Genomic DNA, 9348 nt, shown 5'->3' on the forward strand with positions numbered 1-9348 from the left:
CAGGCTCTCTGGGTAAAAGGAACAGTGGGACAGGACACTTACCAAAATCTGATAAAAGAGAGTAAAACACGGTAAGTTCGGCTCGCAAAGCATTCCATTTGGCCATCTTGAGTAACTCCAACTTGTTCGGGAGCAGAAAAAAGGAACTCTGAGATAAAAATCTCTTTGAAGGGCACGTTCAATAAATGAAAGTCTGGCAAGAATGATTTCCATTTGAACATTTATAGCCATTTCCAACCATTGCACTGCTGTTAGAATAAACAAGAAATGACTCTTTATTCATCATAGCTTTATGCAATTGCTTAAACACCAAGAGCATCGTTACTCCATGGTGAGATTGTATAACAAGGAAAAACTGACAGCACATCCTGCATTCTTCTCAAAGGTGTGCCTCTGTGAATAAAAACTAGCTAGGGTGTGGCGGAGCCCACAGTCCGCAGGGGGTTAAAGGCTAATAAAAACAAAAGCATAAGAGGATACCTAATTCACAGACAATGGAAAACTAACACATCAGTGCACTGCTTACTCTGATGTTCAAACTGGAGCCAGAAACAGATAAAAAATAGTCTCACTGAAAGTCTTGAAGTAATTCTTTTTAATATGGCATTTTTCCTTTATACACAAATTTGCAGGGCATTACAATGCAAGGCAAAATATTGACCGAGCTTGAAGGAATTACAAATAATTCCCTGGATTTGTGTGAAGACCAATAATTAACAGTGAATACCAACAAATGACATTGTTTGCTAACTTGGGCACACATGAAAACTTAATGGAACCTGCCACAGAGTAATACTGCTCTATTTACCTTCTCCATATCCAGAAACAAAAGATCCACACATGATTTAACTGTGCTTACAAATAAAGTATTTGGTGCTTTATTTCTTTCTTAAAAATTATGTTTCTTGGGAGATGCAGGAAAAAGAAAATTATGTTTCTTACAATCTAATCACAATGGTGTGCAAGACAAAAGTCTATAATGGAATATTCACTCCCTTCCACCCTAGTACAGAATTAAGAGAAGAAAAAGACTATAGCAGGAATTTCTGACAATGTTTCAGGAAAAAAAAAGTGACATTTTTTGAGTAGCAATGGAATGTTTTTTTAGTGGGTGGAAAGAGTAACAACAGACACTTAGAAACGTAGTACTTTACTCTTTATTTAACAGTTTTCAAACATATTGCAGTTTATCTATTAAAAAAAACCAGTGTACAAAAAAGTGACATGTATTGAAAAGTGAAATAATTTTCAGAACCGTAAAAGTCAGACAAAATGTAAGAACTTTTATTGACATGGAGAATGTATCAAAACCTCAGATGTAAAGAAATATTTTTTAAAATAGTCATTGTGTTAAGGTGGTCAGGTTATTAACGCCTTTCTTTGTTTTTACAAATATTCTGATATAGATAGATACATAAAGATAAGTAGAGATATATAGATATTAAAAAGAATCAATTTATATCAATGGTTTTCCACATGTATATTTTAAGTATAAGAGAACATTTAAACAATTGTTTACTCAACTTAAAGCTGTGTTGCGTCATGTTCTACAGCATTGCTTAGGATCACGGGTAGACTGTTGGTATAATTATCAATACCTATTAAACGTCCACAGTACTCTGTAAAATAACCAGTCAGACCCTTTTATGCCAAAAATGCATCAAATGAAAAAAAAAACCCATGAATTCCAAGCTTACCATTTCCTTTTTGCTACCACCCACATTCCCATAACGTCATACAGGAAGACTTCTGTAGAATTTATTTCATCTACGCATGCAGCCTTTGCTGTAATTCCTATTATAGCCAACATACTGATGAGACGGAACCTAGAAGTCAGATCATGGCCAGTGGTTCCAAGTCTAGATGGACATCGCAGTTACACTGGGAGCTGTTTCTGAAAATTATGATAAAGCCGTGGAAAGTGTAGAGCTGCAAGAACTAGGAACTGGAAGTCCCCACTCTCTTCCTTCTCCCCACAGTCCATTTCCTAGAGATAACCCTGTTAATGGCACAATGTATATTTTTCCAGATATTGTGAATGCCTATATAAACATATAGGAGGTATGTGGAAATAGGATGTGGGCAGAGTAATTTGTAGATAACTTGTATCCTATTGTACGTATTCAACACTTGTTTCCTCCCTCCATGTGCGGTGAAGACCAGAGGTTTATTCGTGGAAGGCACTGAAGTAGAGGGTTCTTGATGACAGATTTCTAGCAACGCCGAAAGTACAGCAGGCTGGGCCTTGGCAGGAAACAGATGTACACTTCCCCCTGTGCTGAGAAGGCGGGAATGGGTTAAGTGAAAGTCCTCATTATGGAACGTGTCTTCTGTCCCCTCCTTCAGAACGTAAGCAGCCACGTCTTCCTTTCTGAGGAAACCGGCCAGTCAAAAAAAAAAAAAAAAAAGAGAACACAAACACGCAAACAAAAAAAGCCAACATTAAAGATAGGTCTGTGTCCCAGACACCTCCAAGACAAAAAGTCCAGCTCAAACACACAGAGCTTCTGGATAACTCTTGTAGAGCCTCATTTTAAAGTAGGAATACACCAGGAGCGCTCACTACTTATTTGAAGAAACTCAGAAATGCAGGAGATGTGGGTTCAATCCCCGGGTCGGGAAGATCCCCTGGAGAAGGAAATGGCAACCCACTCCAGTATTCTTGCCTGGGAGATCCCACAGAAGGAGGAGCCTGGCGGGCTACAGCCCACGGGTCGCAAAGAGTCGGACACGACTGACTGACTGAGCACACACCCACAGATATGAAAGATAAGAACGAAACAAAGAAACCTGGAAAGGGGAAGCAGTGGGGAAAAAAATATATTCTCAGAGTTACACAAGAATATATTTCCTCTATGAAACAAAGTCTGGTCTTGCATTAAAGGGAGCATTCATAAAACCAAAACAGCTCTGGGAAATTAATACTATGATAGTGTTGTAGGAAGGGGGAGGCCCCCCTTCAGGGCCCCAAGAGCGGGCTCTTGTCTAACACTTAGAAAAGAATTGTCCGAGGAGACACGTGCTGACAGAGCAGGAGATTTTATTGGGCAGGGCACCCGGGTGGAGAGCAGGAGGGTAAGGGAACCCAGGAGATCTGTCTGCAGCATGGCTCCCAGTCTCGGGTCTTATGGTGATGGAATTAGTTTCCGGGTGGTCTTTGGCCAATCATTGTGACTCAGAGTCTTTCCTAGTGGCGCACGCCTCGTTCAGCCAAGATGGATGCTAGCTAAAGGGATTCTGGGAAGTGGACAGACATGCAGTGTCTCCTTCTGACCTTTCCTGAACTCTTCCAGTTGGTGGTGGCGTATTAGTTCCGTATTCCTTACCAGGACCTCCTATCGTAAAACAACTCATGCGAATGATTACTAAAGGGCCTGGGCAGGGTGGGCGGTTATAGCAGAAATAAAACATGCATTCGAAGGACTAGAAAATAAAGGGGAGCACACCTCTCAGAGAATTACAAGTATAGATAGAATATATGAGAGAAGTATGAAAAGAATAAGGTTACAAAATAAAGACCCAGCATCCAGCTGGTAAGAATTCCAGGACGAGAGAACAGAGAAAATAGACTTATCAAGGTGTAACAGAACATCGCACAGATTGAAAAATAAGACTAATAAACCCCCTGTTAACAGCACAGCACAATGAATGGGAAGAGACCAATGTCAAAGAATGTCTTGGTGGGACTTCCCTAGGGATTCAGTGGCTGCAACTTCCCCTTCTGGGGCAAGGGGTGAGGGTATGGGTCCTGGTTGAGGGGCTACGACCCCCACATGCCTTGTGCCCCCAAACCCCAAATCTGAAACAGGATTCAATAAAGACCTTAAAAATGGTCCACATTAAAAAAATAGTAATAATAACTAGGGCTTCAGTGGCTCAGTGGAAAAGAAGCTGCCTGCCAATGCAGGAGACAAGAGTTAGAAGGTCCCATTCTAACCCTTCCATTGGGAAGGTCCCACCTGTGGAGGAGCAACTAAGCCCGTGTATCACAACTATTGTGCCTGCACACCGAAGCCCCCAAGTCACAATGGCTGAGCCCACGTGCCTCAGTGACTGGAACCCGCCAGCCCTGGAGCCTGCGATCTGCAGCGGGAGAAGCCGCCACGAAGAGACGCCCGAGCCCTGCGCCTGGAGAGCGGCCCCTGCCCGCTGCAGCTAGAGAAAGCCCGAGCAGCCACGGAGGTCCAGCACGGCCACAAGTAAAAAATAAAATAGAAGTAAAAAAAATGTCCAAGTCTTTAAAAAGATCTAGGATAAAGCAGAAATTATTTTATGAAATTTCAAAGCAATGGGGATAAGAGGAGGATCTTACTTGCTCCTAGAAGGAAAAAAACAAAAACAGGTCCTATGTAAAGGCAGGGAATTCAATAGCTGGAAGACCATGGGGTGGGGCCGTGCGGTCACCCTTTAGAGGAAAGATTCCAACCTAGAACTATAAACCTGCCCTAAACTCAATGAAGAATGACAGCATGATGGTTAGTTTTATGTCTCCAGTCGACAGGGCTAAATGATACCCCAATAGCCGGTGAAACATTATACCTGGGTGAGTCTCTGAGGGTGTTTCTGGGAACAGGTGCAAGGGTGTCACCCGGAAGAGATTAGCGTTTGAATCAGCAGATTAAGTAAAGGAGGTTGTCCTCCCTTGCAGGTGGGCGTCCGCTAATATCTGGAGGACAGAAACGCAGGGAAAGGCTGAAAATTTGCTGTTTGCTTGAGTTGGGACTTCCACCTCCTCCTGCCTTCAGACATTAGCACTCCAGCTTCTTAGGACTTTAGACTTGGACTTCAATTTATATCATCAGCCTTTCTGATCCTCCAGCTTGTACGTGACCCTGGGACTTCCTGAACTCTGTAACATATGTGTGTGTGTGTATATATAATGTATCCATAGAACAGCTGTGGAAATCCCTCCCTGAGGCTAACTGAATACTGGCCCCCTCCTGCAAAGATTCACATCCGAGTTCTCCAGACATGTGACTGTGTGACCTTACATGCTAAAGAGATTTTGCAGACGTGGTTAAATCAAGGATTCTGAGATCAAGGTTATTCTGGATTCCCAGAATGAACCCAATGTGGTCGGTAGGATCACATAGAAGAAACAGAAAAATCAGACTGAGTCTTCCGACGTGTGATGATGGAGCAGGAAGTGGGGGTGATATGAAAACAGGGTCATGAGTCAAGGAAGGCCAGGGGCCTCTAGCAGCTGAGAAAGTAAAAAAATGCATTCTCCCCAGAAGCACCAAGGAGGAACCAGCCCTGTTGACATCTTGATTTTAGCCCCATCAGATTCATTTTGGACTTGTGACATGTAGAACTATAAGAGAGTATATGTGTTTTGTGTTAAGCCACTAAGGTTGTGTAATTTGTTACAGCAGTAACTGGAAAATAATATATTTCCCTTGAAGTCAAGGAAAATGAGAAATAAAAATTAAGATGGGTGATCTGATGATTATTTTTAGATACAGTATGTTCATTGTTTTTCTGAAGTAGGGACATGAACTGACTCAAAAGATTGTTTTTAACTCTTTTAGAAAGAAGAAAATTGCACATCAATTAAACAAATGTTTAAGACTTAGCTGTGCAACATTTTGTGTATTTGTTACCTGATAGATATGAAATTTTATAGCAAGTATTACATGGTTTCACACAATGAAAACTTGGAAAGATAGAACATGATTATCTCAACAGCAAGTTCAGTTCAGTTCAGTCACTCAGTTGTGTCCGACTACTTGTGACCCCACGGACTGCAGCACACCAGGCTTCCCTGTCTATCACCAACTCCCAGAGCTTACTCAAATTCATGTCCATTGCATCAGTGATACCATCCAACCACCTCATCCTCTGTCGTCCCCTTCTCCTCGCACCTTCAATCTTTCCCAGCATCAGGGTCTTTTCAGATGAGTCATTTCTTAACATCAGGTGGCCAAAGTACTGGAGTTTCAGCTTCAGCAGCACTCCTTCCAATGAATATTCAGGACTGACTTCTTTGAGGACAGACTGGTTGGATCTCTTTGCAGTCCAAGGGACTCTCAAGAGTCTTCTCCAACACCACAGTTCAAAAGCATCAATTCTTCGGCACCCAGCTTTCTTTATAGTCCAACTCTCACATCCATACATGACTACTGGAAAAACCATCACTTTGACTAGACGGACCATTTTGGCAAAGTAATGTCTCTGCTTTTTAATATGCTGTCTAGGTTGGTGATAGCTTTTCTTCCAAGGAGTAAGTGTCTTTTAATTTCATGGGTGCAGTCACGATCTGCAGTGATTTTAGAGCCCAAGAAGATAAAGTCTGTCACTGTTTCCATTGTTTGCCCATCTATTTGCCATGAAGTGATGGGATCAGATGCCATGATCTTAGTTTTCTGAATGTTGAGTGTTGAGCCAGCTTATTTACTCTTCTCTTTCACTTTCATCAAGAGGCTTTTTAGTTCTTCTTTGCTTTCTGCCATAAGGGTGGTGTCATCTGTGTATCTGAGGTTATTGATGTTTCTCCCAGCAGTCTTGATTCTAGCTTGTGCTTCATCCAGCCTGACATTTCTCATGAAGTACTCTGCATATAAGTTAAATAAGCAGGGTGACAATATACAGCCTTGATGTACTCCTTTCCTGATTTGGAACCAATCTATTGTTCATGTCCAGTTCTAACTGTTGCTTCTTGACCTGCATACAGATCACTCAGGAGGTAGGTCAGGTGGTCTGGTATTCCTATCTCTTTAAGAATTTTTCACAGTTTGTGGTGATCCACACAGTCAAAGGCTTTGGCATAGTAAGTAAAGCAAAAGTAAATGTTTTTCTGGGACTCTCTTGCTTTTTTGATGACCAGCAGATGTTGGCAATTTGATCTCTGGTTCCTCTGCCTTTTCTAAATCCAGCTTGAACATCTGGAAGTTCACGGTTCACATCCTGTTGAAGCCTGGCTTGGAGAATTTTGATCATTACTTTGCCATGGTGTGAGATGAGTGTGGTTGTGTTATAGTTTGAACATTCTTTGGCATTGCCTCTCTTTGGGATTGGGTTGAAAACTGACCTTTTCCAGTCCTGTGGCCACTGTTGAGTTTTCCAAATTTGCTGGCATATTGAGTGCAGCTCTTTCGCAGCATCATCTTTCAGGATTTTAAAAAACTGAACTGGAATAGCATCACCTCCATGAGCTTTGTTTGTAATGATGCTTCCTCAGGCCCACTTGACTTCGCATTCCAGGATGTCCAGCTCTAGGTGAGTGATCTCACCCTCGTGATTATATGGGTCATGAAGATCTTTTTTTGTATAGTTTCTCAGTGTATTCTTGCCAACTCTTCTCAATACCTTCTGCTCCTGTTAGTTCTGTACCATTTCTGTACTTTATTGTTCCCACCTTTGCATGAAATGTTCCCTTGGTATCTCCTATTTTCTTGAAGAGATCTCTAGTCTTTCCCATCCTGTTATTCTCCTCTGTTTCTTTGCATTGATCACTGAGGAAGGCTTTCTTATCTCTCTTTCTATTGTTTGGAACTCTCCATTCAAGTGGGTGTATCTTTCCTTTTTCCTTTGCCTTTAGCTTCTATGCTTTCCTCAGCTATTTGTAAGACCTCCTCAGACAACCATTTTGCCTTTTTTGCATTTCTTCTTCTTGGAAGTGATCTTGATCATTGCCTCCTGCACAATGTCAAGAGCCTCGATTCGTAGATCTTCAGGCACTCTCTCTATCAGATCTAATCCCTTGAATCTATGTCTCACTTCCACTGGATAATCATAAGGGATTTGATGTAGGTCATACCTGAACGGCCAAGTGATTTTCCCTACTTTTTCATTTGAAGTCTGAATTTTGCAGAAAAGAGTTCATGACCTGAGCTCCAGTCAGTTCCCATTCTTGTTTTTCCTGACTGTCTAGAGCTTCTCCATCTTTGGCTGCAAAGAATAGAGTCAATCTGATTTCGATTCTGACCATCCGGTGATGTCCCTGTGTAGAGTCTTCTCTTGTGTTGTTGGAAGTGGGTGTTTGCTATGACGTTCTCTTGCCAGTGCGTTCTCTTGACAAAACTCTGTTAGCCTTTGCCCTGCTTCATTTTGTACTCCAAGGCCAAGTTTGCCTGTTACTCGGTATCTCTTGACTTCCTACTTTTGCATTCCAGTCCCCTATAATTAAGAGGACATAATTTTTTGGTGTTAGTTCTAGAAGGCCTTGTAGAAAGTGAAAGTCAACACTGTTTCCTGGTGCTACTGATAAAGTCATTCAAGATTATATATAGATAAGTCTGTTTATATTTTATAGACAAAGAAATCTGCAAAGACTTCAGTAATTTCAAGTAAAGCAATTGCTTTCAAAATTATTAAAAATATACTTTAAAGAGTATTCACGGGTAACATAGGAAACCCTTGTTAACAGTAGACTATTAATGTGATTGTTTTGATTTTGTATGTAGTTGTATGTACATATGTATTCAGGATTGCCAGATTTAGCAAATAAAAATACAGAGCACTTGGTTAAACTTCAATTTCATATAAGCAATAAATATTCTTATAAATACGTCCCTGAAATATTGTATGTGTACTTATATACCAAATTATTTGCTGTTTTCTTAAAATTCAGAAATTTAGAAAAAAATAGAAAAAACTTATGTTTTTTATTTAAATTCTTCAATATTTTATCTGGCAATCCTAGTTGGATGGTTATTGTTAAAAACAGTTTAACATATAAGCCAATTCCTACTTTTTACTTTAGTTCATTCATGAAAATCACATCAGAGAACTGTCAAATAAAGATCATTTTAATCTTCCTAAACATCAGCTTTTACTCAGCCAGAAATCACCATGTGTATTATCAGACCCCACTATATATATTGGTCAATTAAAATGCAAATGGAGGCTATTTTTCCTGATGAACATACTTCAGACATGAATAAAACTCATGAATAACTGATTAATGGTGAAAAATGATACATGGGTTTTAAAGGCATGGTTAGATAAGTTAATCAGTCAGATTGGGAGCAGGAAAAGGAATAAATGGCTATATAATTATAAGATGCTGTGTGGACTATACAAGGGCAAAACATCTCCTTAGGGGAATTTGGTCCACAGGGCTATTCCTAGGAAGTATTGAGGCACACATAATCACATTATATGCTTCTTCCTCTTCCTAACTATCAGTTTAGTCCAGCTGAAATCTAGTTAAACAAATTTCAGTCTCCCTTGAGGAAAAACCAAGGCCACAAAAAGGTAGAGTGGGGGGACAGTTTCCTCGCCTGCTTTAGAAATGTGGTGGGAGCGTGCAGAGTAAGTATATATACCAATCAAATAAGCCATAATCAATGAAGAGAAGAGGTGGGAAAAAATGGAATGAACTTCTTTCTTTCCTCCTGCCCATCT

At 40.6% G+C, this 9348-nt stretch overlaps 1 long non-coding RNA gene across 1 annotated transcript; it reads right to left on the reverse strand.

Annotated features, from left to right (window-relative positions):
- Positions 1 to 580: 580 nt before the first annotated feature.
- On the reverse strand, positions 581 to 8075 carry LOC139030403 (uncharacterized). The gene is made up of 2 exons (XR_011482775.1): positions 4540 to 8075; positions 581 to 2371 (listed from the first exon to the last, which is right to left on the reverse strand). It is a non-coding gene; the product is annotated as an uncharacterized lncRNA (long non-coding RNA).
- Positions 8076 to 9348: the final 1273 nt, after the last annotated feature.

The sequence above is a fragment of the Odocoileus virginianus genome, chromosome 22 (genome assembly GCF_023699985.2).
Source record: "Odocoileus virginianus isolate 20LAN1187 ecotype Illinois chromosome 22, Ovbor_1.2, whole genome shotgun sequence".
NCBI lineage: Eukaryota > Metazoa > Chordata > Mammalia > Artiodactyla > Cervidae > Odocoileus > Odocoileus virginianus.